The sequence below is a fragment of the Protopterus annectens genome, chromosome 1.part2 (assembly GCF_019279795.1).
Source record: "Protopterus annectens isolate FY-2018-M chromosome 1.part2, PAN1.0, whole genome shotgun sequence".
NCBI classification, from domain to species: Eukaryota; Metazoa; Chordata; order Ceratodontiformes; family Protopteridae; genus Protopterus; species Protopterus annectens.
In genome coordinates, this window is record NC_056727.1 from 413,148,707 (window position 1) to 413,169,926 (window position 21,220).

Genomic DNA, 21,220 nt, shown 5'->3' on the forward strand with positions numbered 1-21,220 from the left:
ATTAGGTCTAGGGTTAGCACCCATTACTAAGCTGGTTGTCCCTTATCCCCTCCTTATTTATTTTAATAATGCAAGAAGGTAGAGGAGCATTAGTTAAGGCATATCAGGATGATAATGGTACGGCTTTGTTCAGAATGCTTGCAGATAGCAATGTCACTAGCTAATAATATTGTTATGATATTAGAACTCACAGAGTTTTAATAATTTTAGAATCTAGTCTGGATTAATATGTGATGAAATGAAAATAGAAGTAGTGACAGTATGATCATAGGGGGATACTAAAATGCAGAAGAACATCAAGATCCATAAGGGAATCAAGGAGTAAGAATAGCCCATAATAGACTAGTTGGGATAAAACATAAAGGAATATATGCTGTGGTGTGTTACATGACATGCACAGCAGTTATTAGAATAAGTCAATATATAAAGACACAGAACCAGTAAAGAGATCACTGGGAATACATAGGTACTAGAAACATTGACATTAATGAGAAGGAATGGGAAGGAGAAATATGGGAAGTTTGGATTAAAAACTGGAAAGCTGCAGTACAAAGAGAGCAGCCACGACATGGGAGAACAATAAAAAGATGAAATCTAGAATAACTCAATGGGAAAAGATGGAAAATGGAAAAAGAGACCTAATTAATTTAGAATTATTAAAAATAAAAATAAATACTATGAAGAAGGATCTGGAGAGAACATGAACAAAATGAAGGTTTATTATTAACAGGGGAATGGAAAGAGGCATAGAATAGATGTAAATATTTAACAAAGTGGACAAGTTGGAATTAACAAATGTCCTTTATAGAGATGACCTTTGACATCCACCGGGTTATGTAGAGAAATAAAAAGGGATACTGAGCTTTGAGGATATAGAGAAGTGGATGCTGATTTAATACATATGTTTTTCAGTTGTAAGAAAATAACATACATGTGAGAAAATGTATGTTTAATATGGGAATGTGTATTTCTGAAGAGAACAGATCTCACGTGCTTTTATGGAGTCTAGTCATAGATGATAAGTGAAATTTGCACCATGTCCTTCCATCAAAAATTAGAAAATGTTATTTATTTTTTATTATTTATTTTACATTTGTTTACCGGGAAAGTCTGACTGGACACAGGTCCTTTTTCAGTAGAGTCCCAGGGAGAAAAGCTCCTCATACAAGATATGAATACAAATAAGATTCAAAAATACAGTTCGAAAAAATAAAATGTAAAATATGATCATACAAGGTACAGAACAGCTATGCAAAAAGAGTGACAGTAAATCCATTTGATGAAAGGTACAAGATACAGTATATACAGAAGATTCAGTTGAAGACTTATATAATTTGTGGAAGGGATGACCACACCATAGGTTTTAGGTAGCAAAACAATACATAGACTTATGTGTAAGGGAAATGATAAAAGACATGTTGTAATTTACATACTAAATCTAGGTTTGATAAACATTATACACTGGAAATTCTAAGTCTTGTTGATATATAGTATTGCAGAATGAACAAGGAGTTGAGAAATCAGAGTCTCAGAATACAGAGATTAGTAGTTTGATAGTCTAGTTGATGCAAGTGGGTTTGATAGCTTCAGAAATTAAGAGAGAATTAGCCAAGGCTAGTGCAGGATCATAGCCATGTAGCTACTAGATGAGTTTTTAACATTTGTTTGTGCGTTTGTTTATGCAGATTGGTAGCGATTCAGAGAACCATGTAGAGCAATGGGTCACCAGGCAAAAGGTACAGAAAAAGAGGTGTGCAAATATCAATATAATGACTTGCAAATGAAGATGTACCACCTAATCACTGATTAATGGCATTAAGATTCTGATGGGGAAAGTAGGTTCAGATTCACAGCCATTAGGTGCAAAGTCATGCGCATGGCTGTGTATGAGTAAAAAGGAAAAGATCTTGGTAAAATCTGTAACCTTGCAGAAGCAGAAATCTGAGGAGCAGTGGAGACATTTTGCAACAGTATCTCCCTAGCTGAACTACTAGTCTCCTTGGTGTGCCACATGGTTGCACTCAATACCAAAAATTTTACCAGCAAAGAATTAGATCCCACCAACTAACAGACCAACAGATATGGGACTGCTTTCACATTGGAAAAACATTATATGGACATTGATTGACCTATATGGTCCACAGACTGTAATTGGAGGAATGCATGTATTTCCTCCACCAGTGGATACCATAGTATGTATAGTTACTACCATACCACCTAAAGGGATCTTCCAGAGTCAAAATGGGAACACACAAATTGACCACACTAATTATTCCTGCTAGGGAGCTGGCCCTTGCCCTACTATTGGTTAATATATATTGCTACCCCAACGTGGCAGATGCAGATTGTGTTCCCTGTGATAGTCATCCAGTGCATTAACCACAGATAAACTTATACCCTTAACCACAGGCTACAATGGGATACAGGGCACCGATGGCAGCACTGGCTATCATCAGCATGTAGATGACCATGGAAGCTATGTAGCCCACCAAGAAAAGCACATTGTCAATCACTGGGTTATTCCTGAACTTTATGGTCTCCACACAGGCCATATGTAATGCCAGCAAGCCCCATTTTAGTATGTCTAGCTGTGGATTATGCCCTGAGTACAGTCCTGCAAATCTGTTGGTTGGGGTCAAGAGCCACCTGCAAATCTTGAGCTGGCTGTAACAGAAGACAATGCCATGAGGGACTGCTAGCCTGCAATACAAGGAGGTATCTCTGTGTCAGAAGCTGTGCACTCATCTACTACTGCATGCTGTCAGTCACAGTAGAGTTATCTCCTAACTGGCTTGGCAGTACACCATATTGTGCAATTTGTAGGACAGGTTTGACAGAGGAAATAGTGTCATCCAGAACAGTGGGTGAAAGCCTATCAAGGAAGGAGACAGTGTCAATGTGTCCTGAGGCTGTGAGCCAGTTTTTGTATTGGCTTCATCATCCATCTGTGGTATAGGACTGACTACAACTTTTCATTCTGACCCATCCTCTGCAAATGTCACCATAGTTGTGGTATACCCCATGGATGCACTCAGCCACAGCCCCACATGCCCTACTGTGTGCATGCTAATGACAGCTGACTATTTACAGGCAAATATAAAACACCTATCTGTGCTGACAGTTTGCCAAGTCTGTAGGTTTGTATTATCATCATGTAGGGATAACTGAAATAGATCTTCCTCAGTGAGTGCTGAACTTGATGGAGGGCAATCCTTCTATCACTGGCACTTCTGCAACACTGTTGCATGCTTTCTGAGATGCCTATCATATAATGTTGCTTGTAGTCTTCTGAAATTGATGTGTGATGTAGTTTCTCCTGGCATGGCATTAACTTTGTGCATAGCAGCTTTCCACACATGATCTCCTAGTGTATATCATGGAATGTAGAGTTATGGGTGGGTTACTGCATGGATATGACTGGAGTTTGCACAACAGAGGAATCCAGTGCAAACTATACTATATGTGGATGTCCCTGACAGTGCATGTATTGGTATCTGTGCACATGGGTGGCATTAGGGACAGGATATGATGATCAGGGTAACATGGATGCCACCTACACTCCTTCTTGTGGCAGGGTGATCATTATGTAGAACTTAGAGGTGGATCACTTCATTGATGAGTTTTTAGTGCAGCAGATTCAGGTATCATATGTGTCACTCTTCTTATGGGCATTAAGAAGATGTTGAGACTTGGGTGTTCCTTTAAGTAGTTTATTGTATACAAATACATCAGGATGGATGGCAGGAACATTAAACTTAAACAAGCTATCTAACCAACTGACTACATACTTGCATGCTCACACTCTGGCAGCTCACTCAAAATGGCACTCTAGCTTACACATGCTCAGTACTTTTATGCATGTGCTGACTCACTGGAAAGCTTCTTAAAGGTATATCATACACTCTGATTTACATCCTCCCTCTTTACTGAGCTGTCTCATATAAACAGTGACATTTTTATAGGTATGCAATTATGCAAACACTAATAAAGAAAAACAACAGCCATGTCCAGGTTGCCGTGTATCTGGAAGTAGGTTTTGAAATGCAAACTGATCTCATAACATAATAGTTAGGACTAGGTTGAGCAACAGGGACAGTAACTGGGGAATGTTCTGTTTGAGGAGTCTCAGGGATTTTCTCAGGAACGGAAATTACTGACGGAATGTTCTCTGGAATAGGGACATATGACAAGTCACTCTGAGATCTAGTCTTTGTCACAGGCAGGATGCTATAACATTGGTTTGGATACTGGTAACAAATGCTTCTGATTTCTTTTGAATTCCACTCCTTGTGATTCCACAATGTACAATCTCAGCTCGTGACAAAAACTTTTCACAAATGTGATGCGATCAAAACCTTTTGACATCTGTATCCTCACTATCTCCCCTTTTTGTAAAGAATAGAGCAGTTTGCTGGTTTTATCATAGTAAGACTTCTGGGACAAATTATTTTTCAACATTTAGGCTTCTACTGCTTTGTTGTTTTTAGCTTATGGGACCAATACATTACTGCTGATCAGTAATGTGGTTCTGGTTTACCTTGTTATGTCTCTTGGCAGGTGAACAAAGATGTTTATCATGAGGAATGTTTCTGAGATTTAACAAGTTCAGAAACACATCGGTATTGTCACATCTGGATTTCTCTAACAGCTGTTTTGCACTTTGAACTGCACGTTCAGCCAAGCTGTTTGACTGAGTGTATTCAGGACTACTTGTAATATGAACAAAGTCCCACTCTTCTGTAAATTCCTTGAACTGCTGACTCCTAAACTATGCTCCATATTCAGAAATAACTCTGTTCAGACTACCATGGACAGAAAAATGTCGCTTCAACTTAGTAATGACAATACTGGAAGTTAGGTTGGGAAGTAGGTCAATCTCAAACCAGTTTGACTAAGAGTCTAATAACACCAAGTAATGTTGACTATTCCACTCAAAGATATTTGTAGCTACAGTCGACCAAGGTAGTTCAGAAATTTGGCTTAATTGAAGTGGTTCTTTCTGTTGATGCAGATTTGTACTATTACAAATTGAACAAGATGAAAGTACTTTCTCAATATCTCTTGACATAGAAGGCCACAATCCTAGATCCCTCACCCTTCCTTTGGTAGAATCAGTTCCTGGGTGGCCATGATGCAAGAGCTTAATATACTCTTGTTGCAAGGATTTTGGAAGAATCACTTTAGGACCTTTCATGATGATACCATTGTCTGACAAAATCTCATAAATATGGTTGCACTTCTACTGGTAAACAAGGTGGCTTGGAAGGCCATCCTTGACTGATAAAGTGGTTGAGCTTCTGGAGAACTGGATCTGAAGCTGTGTTTGTTCTGAACTCGTCAAGATGTGTGGAAGAAACATTTTTCACTTCACTGATTTCAAAATCAAGTTGCTCATTGTTTTGTGGTTTTCCTGGATGATCTGGATAAGGTATCAGCAAGATAAAGAAGTTTGCTTTTGTACAGACAAGATTGAAACTGTACGTTTGCAATTTGATCATCATATGTTGCAGTCTAGCTGGAGCTGTATGCATAGGTTTTCTCAAAATAGTAACAAGAAGTTGGTGATCAGTTACCATCTGGAGAGGTTGACCAGAAATATAATCATGGAACTTCAAACATGCAAACACAATTGCCAAAAGATCTTTCTCAGTCTGGGAATACTGCATCTCAGTCTGGGTAAGAGTTCTTCATGCATAGGCTACTGGTCTACCCTCTTGATGAATTACTGCACCTAGACCAAACTTAGAAGCATCACAGTAAAGAGTAACTGGTTTGTGAACATCATAGTAACTGAGAGTTGGTGGGTTAGCAATTTTCTGCTTCAGGACAACAAATACTCTTTGGTGCTGTTCTAACCAGGACAAAATTAAATCTTTGTGAGTCAGCTCTCTGAGCAATGCTGAAAGTTAATCTGGAATAAACTTGCCTAGATAGTTGACCATCCCAAGAAAATGTTGTAGGGCTTGAAGATTGGAGCTAGCATCTCGAGAATTGTTGTTTGCTTGGAAGGATCTGGTCATAAACTTGAACTGATAAACAAGTGACCAACATAAGTAACTTCTCGTAGCCTGAACTTGCACTTCTGATGATTCTGCTTAAGATTCACTTCATGTGGTCTTTCCAGAAGTTTCCAGAGGTTTCTGTCATGTTTGGTTTCTTCATTGGCTCTTACTAGAATATCATCTACTATAATAGCACAAGGACAGCGAGAAAAAAAATTGCTTCTTCACATGCTGAAAGACTTTACTGGCAGAATTTATTCCAAATGACATTCTCAGAAATCTGTATCTTCCCAATGGTGTACCAAATGTGGTTAACAACGAAGATTTTCAGTCAAGCAAAATTTGCCAAAATGAACTCTTTGCATATAAGACAGAAAAAACAGTGACATTTGGCATGAGGGCAACAGCTTCTTCAACTGTGCGCATTGGATGATGAGGCTTTTTAATGCTTTGTTCATATCTCTTGGATCAATACATATTTTGATATCATTTGAGCTTTTCTTATGAGCTACTATCATGGAGGATACCCATTCAGTAGGTTCTTATACTGGACAAACTATTCCTAGCTGCACTATTTTGTCTAACTCAGCTTTGACTCTGCTCTGCATAGCTACTGGAATTTTTCATGCTGGTCTGATAACTGGGCTGACCTCTGGGTCTAACTTCATAGAATACACAACTGGTAGTTTGCCTAGTTTGCAGAAATATCAGCATACTGAGAAAAAACAGTTTGGGTGAATGTTGTCATGCATTCTTACTTGGTGAACTCCTTTATTAAGTGAAATCAGTCCCATTTTCAAGCTGTCTCTAAGATATCATAATGACTGCACATGTCTCTTGACTATGAAAAATTGCAAGTCATAGCTGCTCCCAGCAGAGTAACATGAAAGCACTACTGCACCTTTGATTTGAATCTCTTCACCACCATATGGAACAAGCTTTGCACACTTTGTCAAATCAGGTTGTTCTGCAGATTTTACTCTAGCAAATGTTTCTGCTAACATAACATTGCACTTTGAACCAGTATCTACTTTGAACTCTAAAGGGCTTTCATTAATCCAAACAGTACAAAAGATTTTGTTCTTTGCAAACAAATCTACTGCATTGACTGCTGCACCAAGCACAGACACACCATCAACATAAAAAGTAGGGTTGCAGCTTTCTAACTGCTCGACTTGCTTCTTGGAATGCCCTCTTTTATTAAAAGAATGTGCCTTATTTGATTTACAAAACCTTTTGAAATGATTCCACTTATTGCAAGAATGACACTGCTGACCAAAAACTTAGCACTTTTCTCTTTTGGGTTCTTGATTTCCACCACAATTATGACAGCTGACTATAAAGCTAGGTGGGGGCACATGATTTGACTTTGCTAATACACCCTTATGCTTCACTGAGCAGGCTCTGGAATTTGTTGGAAAGACTCAGAGTTTCCCAGGGTAGCAGTAACTGCCATGTGCTTGGGCCTGTTTCTTTTAATCATGTGCTGCATACTATAAACATGAGCTTTGTCACTGTGCCTTCTGTAGCTATTCTCATTTGTAAGCACACTTGTGTGCTTTTCTGTAAGCTCATATATCTGACAAATCTCAATGGCCTTATTCAAAGTTAAGTCACTGTCTTGAAGCAAAATCTTTCTCACTATGTCATTATTAATACCACAAACAAGCAGGTCCTTTATCAACTCATCTCTCAAATCACCAAATATGCACATTTTAGTCCTATTTCTGAAGTCAGTTATATATGCTGCAAAAGTTTCACCAGGCTTTTGATCCATTGTGTAAAATAAGTGCCTTTCAATTATAATATTTGTTTCAGGGTTACACATTTCTCTAAATGTGTGTTTTAAGCATTCAGAGTCGTCCCATGCTTCAGCCAGTACTGCAATATGGTGGTCTTCTTCTTCCCCCACAACAACACCAGGTGCATACACAAATGAATGCTCTCTTTCATTGGCCTCTGAACTAGCTAAACTAAGCAGAATGAATGTCTCTGTACATGCAACTTTGTCAGAAAAAGCAGCCTGAATGAAAATATTGTGTTCCTGCTCAAACACTCTCCAATTTTCTGCAGTACTGTTATCAAACACAAATGGTGTGGGTCTGAGATACCCTTCTGCCTTGCCCACAGATTATAGTAAAATACATTGCAAAATGGCCCTTGTAATTATGTACAAACATTAGCACACACCAGGTACCTATAATATTCAAATGCACAATAAACTCTTCGAAATACTGTACTCTGCGAAATATGCTTTTAAATAACTGTACTTCGTGAAATATTCTTTGAAATGACTGTACTTTGTGAAATAACTGCACTGTAATACTGCACACATTTGCAAACACTTTGCACATTTTGTATATTTTGAATATCTTTTGTTAATATGAAAAAGTAGCACATAGTGAAAAAAATACAGTTGTTTTCCCTTTTTTGTACATTTTATGTGATTTGGATATTGTTTCAAATGTTTTTGTAATTATTTTGAACAATTTTATCAAAATAGAGAAGAAGACAGAGCACTCAGTGATAAACTGCACAGATACCAAATATCCAGAGAACAATCTGTAAAAACTGTGCAGACACACGGCAGGCAATAACATGAAATCCAGTAAAATCCAAAGAGATGTTTTAATGAATGGTAAGTGCTTTCACACTCTACAGTGCTTCATCAGGCAACAAAAGTAATAGGGCAGGTTAATTAAATACAGTAATCAATTCAAACCAACCAATCACTTCCCTCACTGATTACAAATGACATATAACTCTAAAAGCCCTACTACACATATAATAAACATATGCAAAATAATAAAAAAAGAAAAAATAATATTCAAACATAAATAATATCTAAACATGACCATTATAATGAAAATTATAAACTTAAAGAACTGATCATTTCTTATTTAACCTGTGTGCTTTGATAGCCGGTTTGATGGATACTGAATCATTAAGACCTGAGCCTAAATGTGCTCCAAGTCTCAAGATCCATTTCATTTCCATAGAGTCCATTTGACTATATATATTCCCTAACCTAACATCTACATGTACAACTTGTAGCACTTGGAATAAAAAAGTATGTTTAGCAAGTGCACTATAATACATACCTTTCCTAGTACAGTACATATGATCTCTTACCCTCTCCCGAAGACACCTATTGGTTTCCCTATGTAGAACTTAAGGCAAATAACACAATGGGCAAGATATATCAAATTTTTAGTGTTGCAGTTAGTCTGAGCTTTCAAATGCCAAATACGGTGGGTATCAGGATGTACAAAATGATCATTTTCATCAATAAATTGACAGAAATTACACTTCATACACTTCCTAGTTCCTGTCCTAGCACGTTCATTGCTCTTATTATCTCCAGGGTAACATAGTAATTGTTTAAGTGTATCCCTGTTATTATAAATCATCCTAGGTTGCTTTCCAACCACTTCACCTAGCTTACTTTCAGTAAGCAAAATATGCCAATTTCTAGTTAAAATGTTTTTAATAGATCCAGCATCACTACTATAAGACAATATCACAAATACCTCATTAGACTGCCATGATTTTATCTTCTTGCAGTGTGGAGGTTTAGAAAAATATGGTTTAGCTCTCCCCTGTCATCCATGGTAGTCTTAATGGCCCTAGAGATTTCAGCCTCTCCATAACCTCTTTCTACAAATACAGACCATAGCACATCCAAGTTAGTCTGCAAGTCTCCATCATCACAAGTCAGCATAGCAACAGGTAGTATTTGCCCTTTCACCACACTTGAGAAAACATGTTGGGGGTGCATACTTCTGTGCAAGAAGGAAGGGCAATAACAATCCTTGTGGTAAAGTTTAGCTGTTAAAGTACCATTATGGTCAACAGAGACATCTAGAAACTCAATTAAATCAACAGAATACATATATGTAAAATGTAAAAACTACTACTTAAATTTAATTTATTAATAAAAATCTGAAGGTCACTTATACTCTTTTCCCAAACCATAAAGAGATCATCAACAAACTGTCTATAAAATGTAATAGCACCCTTACCATAGTTGAAGACATTTGAATACTCCCATTCAGCCATTACTAGGTTAGCGTTAACTATAGGCACAGCTGATGCCCATAGCAACACCAGCTGTCTGCCAATAGTATGCTCCTTCAAAAACAAAGATGTTGTTGTCTAATATTACTTCCAACAAATAACAAAGAGGGTCAATATGTGTAATGTCAAAAGACCCATCTCTAATCAAATAAGTTCTGACCATATTTATCCTCTTCGGTATTAGGAATACAAGTAAATAGTGATTCATCATCTAAAGTAACAAAAACTAATGAATGAGAAGTACAACCCCCCAAAACTGTATATAAATCATGTAGAAAGTGTTCTGTATCCTTTAATACCACAGGATACTTCTCCAAAACTATCCTAAGCTGTTTATCCACATAAATGGGCAATGGCTCAGTAAACCAACCAGCACCAGACACAATAGGTCTAAAGGCTGGTCTGTTAGGGTTTTTATGTATTTTTGGTAAACCGTACAATTTAGGTACTAGTGGATATTCTACATTGAAATATTCAAACAATTCGCGTGTAATGAGCCCCATACATAAACATTCATACAAGCTCATAAAAACACATTGTTGAACATTTTCAATAATTTTCAAATCTACCGGCTTATATACTTGCATATTGAACAAGATAATATACATTTGTTCAATATAATAATCTACATCTAAGACCACCACCGGTCCTCCCTTATCCACAGGTCTAATAATCAATTGTTCATTACTTTGTAAAGCATTTAGAGCCTGTCACTCACCCACACCAAGATTACCACACTTCTTGGTTTTACGATTGTTAAAAAACACATACAGATCATTCTCACAAGCTTTTTATGAAAACTTCTAAAGCGAGTGGAAAAATCAGCATAAAAGTACTTGGTTTCCTAAAAGCATTACACTGTGTAAAGTCACTCTGTCCAAATGCCATTCATAGAGCCACATTCCTGGCAAATAACCTAATTTCTAGTAAGGTCTCATCAACACTAGCCAGTGAAGAGGGAATAAATCCCAACCCTTTTGCAAGTAATGAAACCTCTGAATCAGTCAAAGCATGTCTGGATAGGTTCCATACTAACCGGTTTGGGCCGAAGCCCACATTTTCTTTAATGTCCGCCCGTTGTTGTGATTCAGCATATCTTTCAGTTTCTGACTGACATGCACAGGATCCTTTTCCTGGACCGACTTGTTCCTCATCCAAAAAGGAAGCAGTAAAGCTGGTTCAACCACTTCACAAGTGGCAGGAAGAATCCTGACAACTGGCCCTCCATCTGCACCTCCAGTACATACACCATTAACCATACTCCCATTATAGGCATCATTGACTACATTAGTGGTGGTTAACTTAGCAACCAGAGTCGAATAGGTGGAGGCTGGCAGCAAAGGTGAGGCCACTCGTTTCTCTAGTTGCTGATTGGACGCCAGGTTGTCCTCAACCCGGTTCTCTCCTCAAACTCGCTCACTAATTGGCTCTTGCCATTGTTCTGTTCTGGGCCATGCAAACACTCGCTGGTGTTTTAAATCGTCCATGTCACAGACTAATTTCTTCTTATTAACTTGTAACAGTTTATGTTCATAAACCAACACCTTATCAACCACCTCATCCAAGAACATCTCAGCCATATCGATACCAGTTAAGGAGGATAAATCATTATATTTAGATTCAATCTGAGTATTCAACTCAGATTCAAGAGGTGTAAAAAAGACTATAATTAATTGCACATATGCCTTACTTGTCTCAAGATTAATTCTCTGCCACCTGGCCAATAATTCAGGGTATGTGTGTCCATAAGTGGGCATATTCAAGACCCTTAAACTGCGTGGAATAACATTTAATTGCAAGCATGCTTACATATGGTATCGCTGACACTGGAGGCGTTTGTAACAAAACATTTTCCAGTTCATGCATCAACACTTTAGCTCTTGCATTAACCTCAACAGCCACATCAGTACCTATGTTGGCCAGTTCTAGGTCATTAGTTAAAAGAGGATTCACTTGTAAATTAAGGCAGTTAGATAATCGTTCATTACCAGTCAGGCTCATATGCACCCGATTCATGTCTTCAGTTTGGTTCAAAACACCTTCTGCCATGCTTGCTGAGCCTCAAAGGTAAAAATCCAAAAGGCAAACAAAGAGAAAAGACAGAGCACTCAGTGATAAACTGCACAGGTAACAAATATCCAAAGAACAATCTGTAAAAACTGTGCAGACACATGGCAGGCAATAACACGAAATCCAGTAAAATCCAAAGAGATGTTTTAATGAATGGTAAGCACTTTCACACTTTACAGTGCTTCATCAGACAACAAAAGTAATAGAGCAGGTTCATTAAATCCAGTAATCAATTCAAACCAACCAATCATTTCCCTCGCTGATTACAAATGACATATAACCCTAAAACCCCTACTACACATATAATAAACATGTTGTTCTTCTTCTTCTGGCTTTTTCTGGTTAGGGGTTGCCACAGAGGAACTCCGGTCCACTAATGATTGGCAGTAGATTTTTTATGGGTGCCGAGGTGCCAGCTTGATGCCCAACACATATAATAAACATATGCAAAATAACAAAAAAAATGAAAAAAAATAATATCGAAACAGAAATAATGCATTATCTATACATGACCATTAATAAAAATTATAAACTTAAAGAACTAATCATTTCTTATTTAACCTACATGCTTTGAGAGCTGGTTTGATGGTACTGAACCATTAAGACCTAAGCCTAAATGTGCTCCAACTCTCAAGATCCATTTCATTTCCATACTGTCCGTTTGACTATATATATTCCAGACCTAACATCTACATGTACAACTTGTTGCACTTGGAATAAAAAAGTATGTTCCTCTGCTGCTAACATAGTATGTTTAGCAAGTGCGCTATAATCCATCCCTTTCCTAGTACTATGGAAATTAAATGGATCTTGAGACTTGGAGTACATTTAGGCTCAGGTATTAATGATTCAGTATCCAACAAACTGGCTCTCAAAGCATGCAGGTTAAATAAGAAATGATTAGTTCTTTACGTTTATAATTGTCATTAATGGTCATGTTTAGATAATGTATTGTTCACGTTTCGATATTATTTTTTCTTTTTTTATTATTTTGCATATGTTTATTATATGTTTAATAGGGCTTTTAGAGTTATATGTCATTTGTAATCAGCGAGGGAAGTGATTGGTTGGTTTGAATTGATTACTGTATTTAATGAACCTGCTCTATTACTTTTGTTGCCTGATGAAGCACTGTAGAGTGTAAAAGCGCTTACCATTCATTAAAACATCTCTTTGGATTTTACTGGATTTCATGTTATTGCCTGCCATGTGTCTGCACAGTTTTTACAGATTGTTCTTTGGATTTTTATCAATATATCACGGTTTCGGACATTTCTTTTAATAAGAAATTTGCTTTGACCATTCTGAGTGCTTTGTTTTATATTTGTAGCAAAAGAAATCATTTAAGCAAGTTTTAGCACATACCTGGAATTTGTTTCTGACCTGTTTTGCAAGTCATTTGAGCAGTAGGGATGATCCACTCCTGTATATTCCTCCAACGTTAACCAGTGGTTGCTTCATGGCTGTAACTCTGGATCCCACTTCTGACACCATATCACTCTTCTTATGTGCATTAAGAAGACATTGAGGCTTGGGTGTTCATTTAAATAGTTTACTGTATACAAATATATCAGGATGGATGGCAGGAACAATAAACTTAAATGAACTGTCTAACTGATTACATACTTGCATGCTTACACTCTGGCTGCTCACTCAGAATGGCACTCTTGTTTGCATGTGCTCAGTATGTATATGCATGTGCTGACTCACAGGAAAGCTCCTTAAAGGTATATCACACACTCTGATCTACAATATGAATACAAGCCTCCCTTTATGTCTAACATTGTCCACTCCCAAGTGCAGGTGCACAGGAGATGACGGTGGTGTAACAAAACCTATGGAAGTCTGGATTGGGGCTGGCTGTCCTGTGTCAGTGCACTGCCATCCCCTGTTAGAACATCTTGTTGCATGTCACAGCCATGCAGTGAATGCCACTCGTGCATGCAAGCTGCGTGTGTGCTTTGTGTTCCATATTATGAGGTATTAGGGTGCATGTCACATAATTCAGAGTACCAAGTACAGTGTTAATCCCCAGAAACTATCTTGATTTGCTGTACATTCATGGAGTTGGCTGCTGATGCTGGTGTCGCAAGGGATCACCTGTGTGGTGTGCGAAGGAATGCAAAATTATGCTCTGTCACCTTCACAGCCAGTTCAGGAATCAGCTGTTAGGACCATACATGAGTCCTTTCAGAAAGGTTAATCATTGGTAGACTTGCTGTCCACAGCAACCAGCGTCCCATATATTGATGACCAGTACAAGCACCTGTATATCAACTTGCCTCACCTTCACATTCCAGATCTCTGAGTGTGGGAAGCAGAGGTTAGGCAGGACACCTTGAATTGCTTAGTACTAAATAGTATGGTATTTTTTCATGTATGCAGTGTACAGTACTGTCTTTATTAAATATTTTGTTGTCTGTGGCAGCAGTCTTTATGACATCTTGCTTTCATTTTCTCAGACAGATCCTAGGATATAAGTTCAGAAGTTTGAGTTTCTAGCATTCAGGCCTTAAGGCCAACAAGGAACACTAATTCCTCAAAACTTGAATTGCATACATGTGAACCCATCCAATCATCCAATGTCTGTTTAAAAACTGTTATGGTATCAGATCTTCAAGTACTAAGTGGCAATCTGTTCCATAAACTTAAATTCTTTGTGTTATATAAAAACAAGTTTTATGGCATTACATGATTTGATCCTATATGCACTTTTGCTATGTCTTTTAGTTTTTATGTTATCATTTATTTCTAAATTCAGTGATGCTTGGAACATATAATCTTGAAATGCCTTCTAAGCAAATATAAGTTTTCCTCTTAAATGTTGATCATGAATTGTAAAGAGTTTCAGCTTCTGAAATATTTTTCTATAACTACAGTATATGCTCTCATGGTAGGAACCTTTTAGTGAATTTCTTCTGTTCTTTTCAAGTCTTACTAGATCACTATTGTTATATGAGCAAAAGGCATGATTATATTCCAGGATATGTTTTGTACAATTCAACCAGATGTTTTTCCTAGTACAGGGGATGGTCTTGAGTAACTGTCTTGATGTCTCATTGCTTTTATAACTATTGATTTTACATGCTTATAATAAGACCAGTTTGATGCTATTAATAATGCTAAATCTTTATATTCACCAACTTCTGATAATGCAACATCTTGTATTATTGCTAATTGTTTTGTAAAAGATACATGACACTACATTTATTTAAGCTAAATCTGATTTACCCATTTTTTCAGCCCAAGTTGATATTTCTTGCAGGTAGCTATTAATGTTGTAGTCATTATCATTTGAAATAATAAATGCTAACTTGTATTCATCTGAATACTTGTCCATCCAGCATATACTAATTACTAGAACTGTAGCAAAGAATATCTTAAATAATAAAGGAAATCCATGAAGTTATCCAATTGACCAAGTATGGTTTATAATTATCTTTAACTAATGTTTCGTATATTGTTTTATGAAGCAGGATGCCAAATGCTTTAGCTAAACCCAAATAAATGACTGCTGCTGACATTCCTTTATCCATAACTGTTGTTATTTGATTATAAAACTCTTCTAAACTAGTTAGAGTTGATCTACATTTGGAAAAAAAATATGCTGCCTGATATCATGTAAATTATTTCTCTTTTATTATCTTCTGTTTTCTAGAATACACCTTTGAAAACATTTACCTACTATTGAGGCCAAGGCAGCTAAATGTTCAATAGTTTTCCATCTCCTTTGTTTTCCATTTGTTTAAGAACTGGAGTGAGTAATAATTTTTTTCAAAATAGTTGGAACATGGCAATTTCTAAACAAGGAATTAAATATTCCTGTTAATGGTATTTTAATATCATTAATATTTTTTTTAATATTGTTGGGATTTTGTCTGGTCCTTCAATTGTTTTTACTTTCTGAGGTATTATTACCTTATTTAGTCTAATATTTATTTGTAAAATACTTATCAAATGAATAATTAAAATATTATTATTCATTAGCTATGTTGATTGGATTAAATAGCTATTCCAGGTTGTCTGCTATTGGTGGTTGGCTGTATGGCATGTATGCTGTAGGCAGCAGCTGTTGGGTTGTAGCACTATTGTTTGGTGGGACAGGGCACAGGGCTATGACCCTGGAACATTGCGGGCACTATTTCCTTGTTCTGTAACATTGCACCTAATGTGACAGTATATCTGTGCATGCTTCAGTGCACCTAACAATATTAGTGTAGCTGCCTCTGCACCTTTGTATGTAACTACAGTAGTGTAGGTTGCTTTCTTACACTGTGAGCACCTCACTCCTTGCTGTTTCTTTGCACACACACATGTTGCACCTCACTCCTTGTTGCTTCTTTGTACAGACACAGATGTTGTACCTCACTCCTTGTTGCTTCTTTGCACACACACACACACACACACACACACACACACACACACACACACACACACATGTTGCACCTCACTCCTTGTTGCTTCTTTGCACACACACACACACACACACACACATTGCACCTCACTCCTTGTTGCTTCTTTGCACACACGTTGCATCTCACTCCTTGTTGCGTCTTTGCACACACACATTGCACCTCACTCCTTGTTGCTTCTTTGCACACATATGTTGCACCTCACTCCTTGTTGAGAATTAAAGAGTTTAGTAGAAAACTGCCCTGTTAGTCATAGAAAGCCAGTTAGCATTTTTGAGTGGTTGAGTAACGGGTTAGCTAGGATAAATCTTCAGACTTTTTTCTCTGATATTTGTATTATGTGTATAGTGGAGAATAATAGAGGGGGAGCCCTTTTTCTAAATTAGGAAATAAAACATATTTGGCAATGGCTAAGTGGGCATTTGGAGACAAAAGATGACTACTTTTGTAACAAAATTTCACTTGATCTATGACTTTGCTATCTGTGTGTATTGTAAAGGAAAGAACTTGATCCATAATTAGACCAATGTACAGTGACATAGGGGATTATTTTACTATTATTATCCTTTATTATAATTTGTGGAATAGTAGTTATCTGTATTTTTGTTTTTAAGACCATTACCCTAGTCTTTTGTGGGTTGATTGGAAGCAGGTTAAAGCTGAACCAGTTGCACAGATGAGTGAAATTGTCTTGTAGCTTATTTTTCAGGCTGATGTGGTTTGTGAAAAGCATGACATCTATATAGACGACTAAGTTGAGATTTGGTAGACTTAAGAAGGGTCATTGATGTAGGGAGAGAGAAGAGTAGTGGCCCTAATACTGGTCCTTGTTGTACTCCTGTGTTAATTATCCCCACAGACAAAAGGGAGATATTGTGATAGACCTGGAAGGATCTGTTTTGAAGCTAACTCTAATACCAGGGAATGGTGTTGCCCAAAAAGTTTTGAGACTTCAGCTTGTTGAGAAGTATGTGATACTTAACATTTTCAAATGCCCTGCTCATATCTACAAACAGACATGCAGTGATGTACCCTTCATTCATACTGAAGTAAATGGCATGTGCTGTCATTACAGAGGCTGTAAAACTGCTGAAAGCATCGTGAAAGCCATACTGAGCATCTGACTGCAGACTATAGCTAAGTAACAGTGCACTGGACAGGATATGATGCAGTTTTAACATTTGGCAAGGTACAGGCTAACAAAACTGGCTCTTTTTGGGGTTAAAACATTCAGAGTTTCCAGCAACTTTAGTAGAAAATACAACTAATTCATTCTTCAAAGTTTAGTTAAGACTGAACAAAATAGTAAGAAGACTGCTTGGATGATTTGATGTCAATATTGCATGATATAATGGCGTTCATCCAGGAGGAAAATGGAATTACGGGGTTACAACAGAAAACGAGTAAATGACACTGCACCTTAGAATTTAGCTGCATTTTAAAAGAGCAAATAATTAGAACAAATAAAAATATATGAATTTCTGAGATGTTGACTTGCTGTCCAGGTCTCAGTATGTAATGGCAGCCAAGTCATGATGTGAATGAACTCAAATGAATTAACTATACCCATGTAATGACTTGTTAAAGTCATAACTTTGTTGTATGAACATGCAGTGAAAATATGTTAACCACTGAAACTCTTGCACTACCATAAATGAATTATCTGATAATCATATCAATTTTGCTGATATAATACTTAAGCCCTGCACAGCCATTTAGAAGTGTAATTGCATAGACAGGCCAGTGTTTGATAGCTTTAAACTGTATTCCTTGCACAAGATCCGTAAGACTAATTTCATGCTTCCCATTTTGTCCCGCTTCTTCAAGTCACCTTGATTGACCTGAACTGCAGGGATATTTGCTGCAGCCTGCTGCAATGCTGGCAAAAGCTGTGGATGAGACTGGTGAGCAGGATGATAGTGTCTTGTACTAGAGGGTTCTGACCAATCCCAAGCAAGTATCCCACCCCAGTTGTTGACAGTAGTTGCATTGGAGTTGCAATGTGTACTGGAGGCAGCAAATGGCTGGCTAATGACCCCTTGGGTTGCCTGCAGCAAACCCTCCTGCAACAGGTAGCAGACAATTAAATGGTTGATTGATGCCATCAAGACACCATGGGTAGCTGTTGCCCATGTCATCAGCCACCCAGACCAAGGATCACCATTTAATGGGTCCCACAAAAGTCTTTCTGGGACAGCGAGTGGCTGTCAAGCTAGCTGTACCCCATCTTATCTACATCCATCCATTTATCTACCCTGTGTTTATCTGTCTGTGCATGTATCTCCCATGTCCCACCCCCTTGTCTGTCCACATCCACCCCTGTTTACCTGTCTGTGGCCTTATATGTGTGTGCATGTGGTTTGCAGCCTTGCTGGCAGCTCTCAGCCTACATTCTTCCCAGATGGTACTTTTTCTACCTCTCTTCCTTTTTTTCCATCTCTCTCTCTCTCTCTATATATATATATATATATATATATATATATATATATATATATATACATATATATATATATATATATATATATGTAAATGGGGTTCTTTCTGCACAAAAATAACACCGTAGCACCCCTTCACTTTACCTTTGAGCATTCCTGTTGAGTGTTCCACTGCTTGCTATACCCCTTCTCTTGCTTTCCTGTACTTCCCTTTCCCCTGCTTCTAATGACTCGATGCATTCAGCTTGTTGGCTACCTGTTCACAGCACTTCCTTTGCTACCTTATCTTAGGAGCACATAGCAGCAGCCTGCCAATACAGGCAAGCAGCTCATGCTACTTGATGGTTTTCTTACTCATGTTCTCATGGGTCTTGTGTGATGTGAATTGAGATCACTTCTTTGCCATTTGTAGACTCTTGGGTAGGTAGATTTGCTTTATTTATGAAGTTTCTGCTCAGTCTATTTGAACTTCCTAAAGTTTACCTGTCTGCCTACTACACAATACATTCCTACTTTGTTATTCATGTCTATTTAGCACTGCGGTGTTGTCTGCTTATAATACAGTAGCTCTGCTGATGCACTGTTCGTCGAATCTATGCTTGCCTACTACACTATATATTCCTTCTTTGTTATTCATGTCTATTTAGCACTGCTATGTTGTCTGCCTATAATGCAGTAGCTCTGCCGATGCACTGCTCTGTGAATCCATGCCTTTATGTTATAAAAATAGGGGTAAAAAATGACATGGAATAAAAAAGAAATAAGAGCTTATTTTAGCACTGGTATCTAAATAAACTATTGCTAAACTATGGAAAAACAATGTAAAATGCTAACAAAAATAATTTGCAAATGAAGAATGTATGGGAACAGTAACATATACCTTAGATGGAAATCACAGAGTTTAAAAGAAAACTGGAAAGTCGTGATTCAATATTATGAAACAAAATTTGATTTTCTTGTTTAAAACATATAGCTTTAACTTCAGCACACAAATCAGTTAATGCACTAACTTTATAACTCTAAAATTATGTCACACATATATGGAATTGGCTGACAGACAATAAACTTACTGTCACTACTAAGAAGTCCCCTGTTATGCTCTTTGTAACTCCTCAGAGACTGCATTCATTACAACACTCTACCATCACTGATGTATTATAAAATAAACTCAAATATATCATTCAACAAAGACATTTGGGCATTATGCTTGACTAGCATTTATCCTTCACTACTCACACAGAGCTTCAAGTCGACAAAGTCATTGTTGAACTTAAAGTTTCACACAAAACTCCCACAGTATAACAAGTGCTCCTTTATTCTCAGCAAAACACTGCCACCTTTCAAATCACAGAAAACAAAATACTAAGATTTATTCATTCCGCCTTAGGAGAGGATATCATAGTGATACTGATTTGAACATACATATACAATATGTTTCTGTATAACGCAAATTTTATTATGATTACTGCATATTTCATTGTATTTTTGTGCTTAACTATATCCTTTGACAGCCTCTTGTCCCTCGGTCCCTACTGAAAAAGAGCCTTTGATTAAGCTTATTAGGCTTGTTCATGGTTAACAAATGATAACAAATTAATATTGAAATAAGAATGCACAAACAACCTGATGTTTGCAGAGTGAAGTTAGCTGAGATAGTGGAAAAGAAGCTAGAGATGGGGAAAGAGTCCAAGTGGGCATCCCTAGACTTGGAAAGAATATATGATAAGGTCTCAGGAAAGCTGGTCTGGGTAGCCCTGTGGTAGTTCAAAGTCCTAGAAACAGTGGCAAAATTAGTGCAGACTTGTACAAGGACCCAGTGACACAACTACCAATAGCATTTAGACTCACAGATGGGTTTTCAGTAGGAGTGGGTGTGCACAAGGGTTCAGCTCTGAGACCATTGCTGTTCATACTGGTTACAGACTACATTAGCAAACAGGTCAGAAGGGACATATCAACAAAGCTACTGTATGCAATGTGATACTACAAGCAGACTCTGAACAGGAACTTCAGGAAATGATGTTGGCTAGAATAGAAAACTGAAGGCACATGGTGTAAAACAGAGTGCAGCCAAGACAGATATAATGGCAGTAAATGGAGAAAAACAGAAGCAGCTGAAAATTGAGACGGAAAGACAGAAGGTGAAAATAGCAGAATGTTATTAGCTTTGAGTTTCTGGGAGTGTGTTTGAGGAGAAGGGAAGTCTGAATAAGGAAGTTAAAGA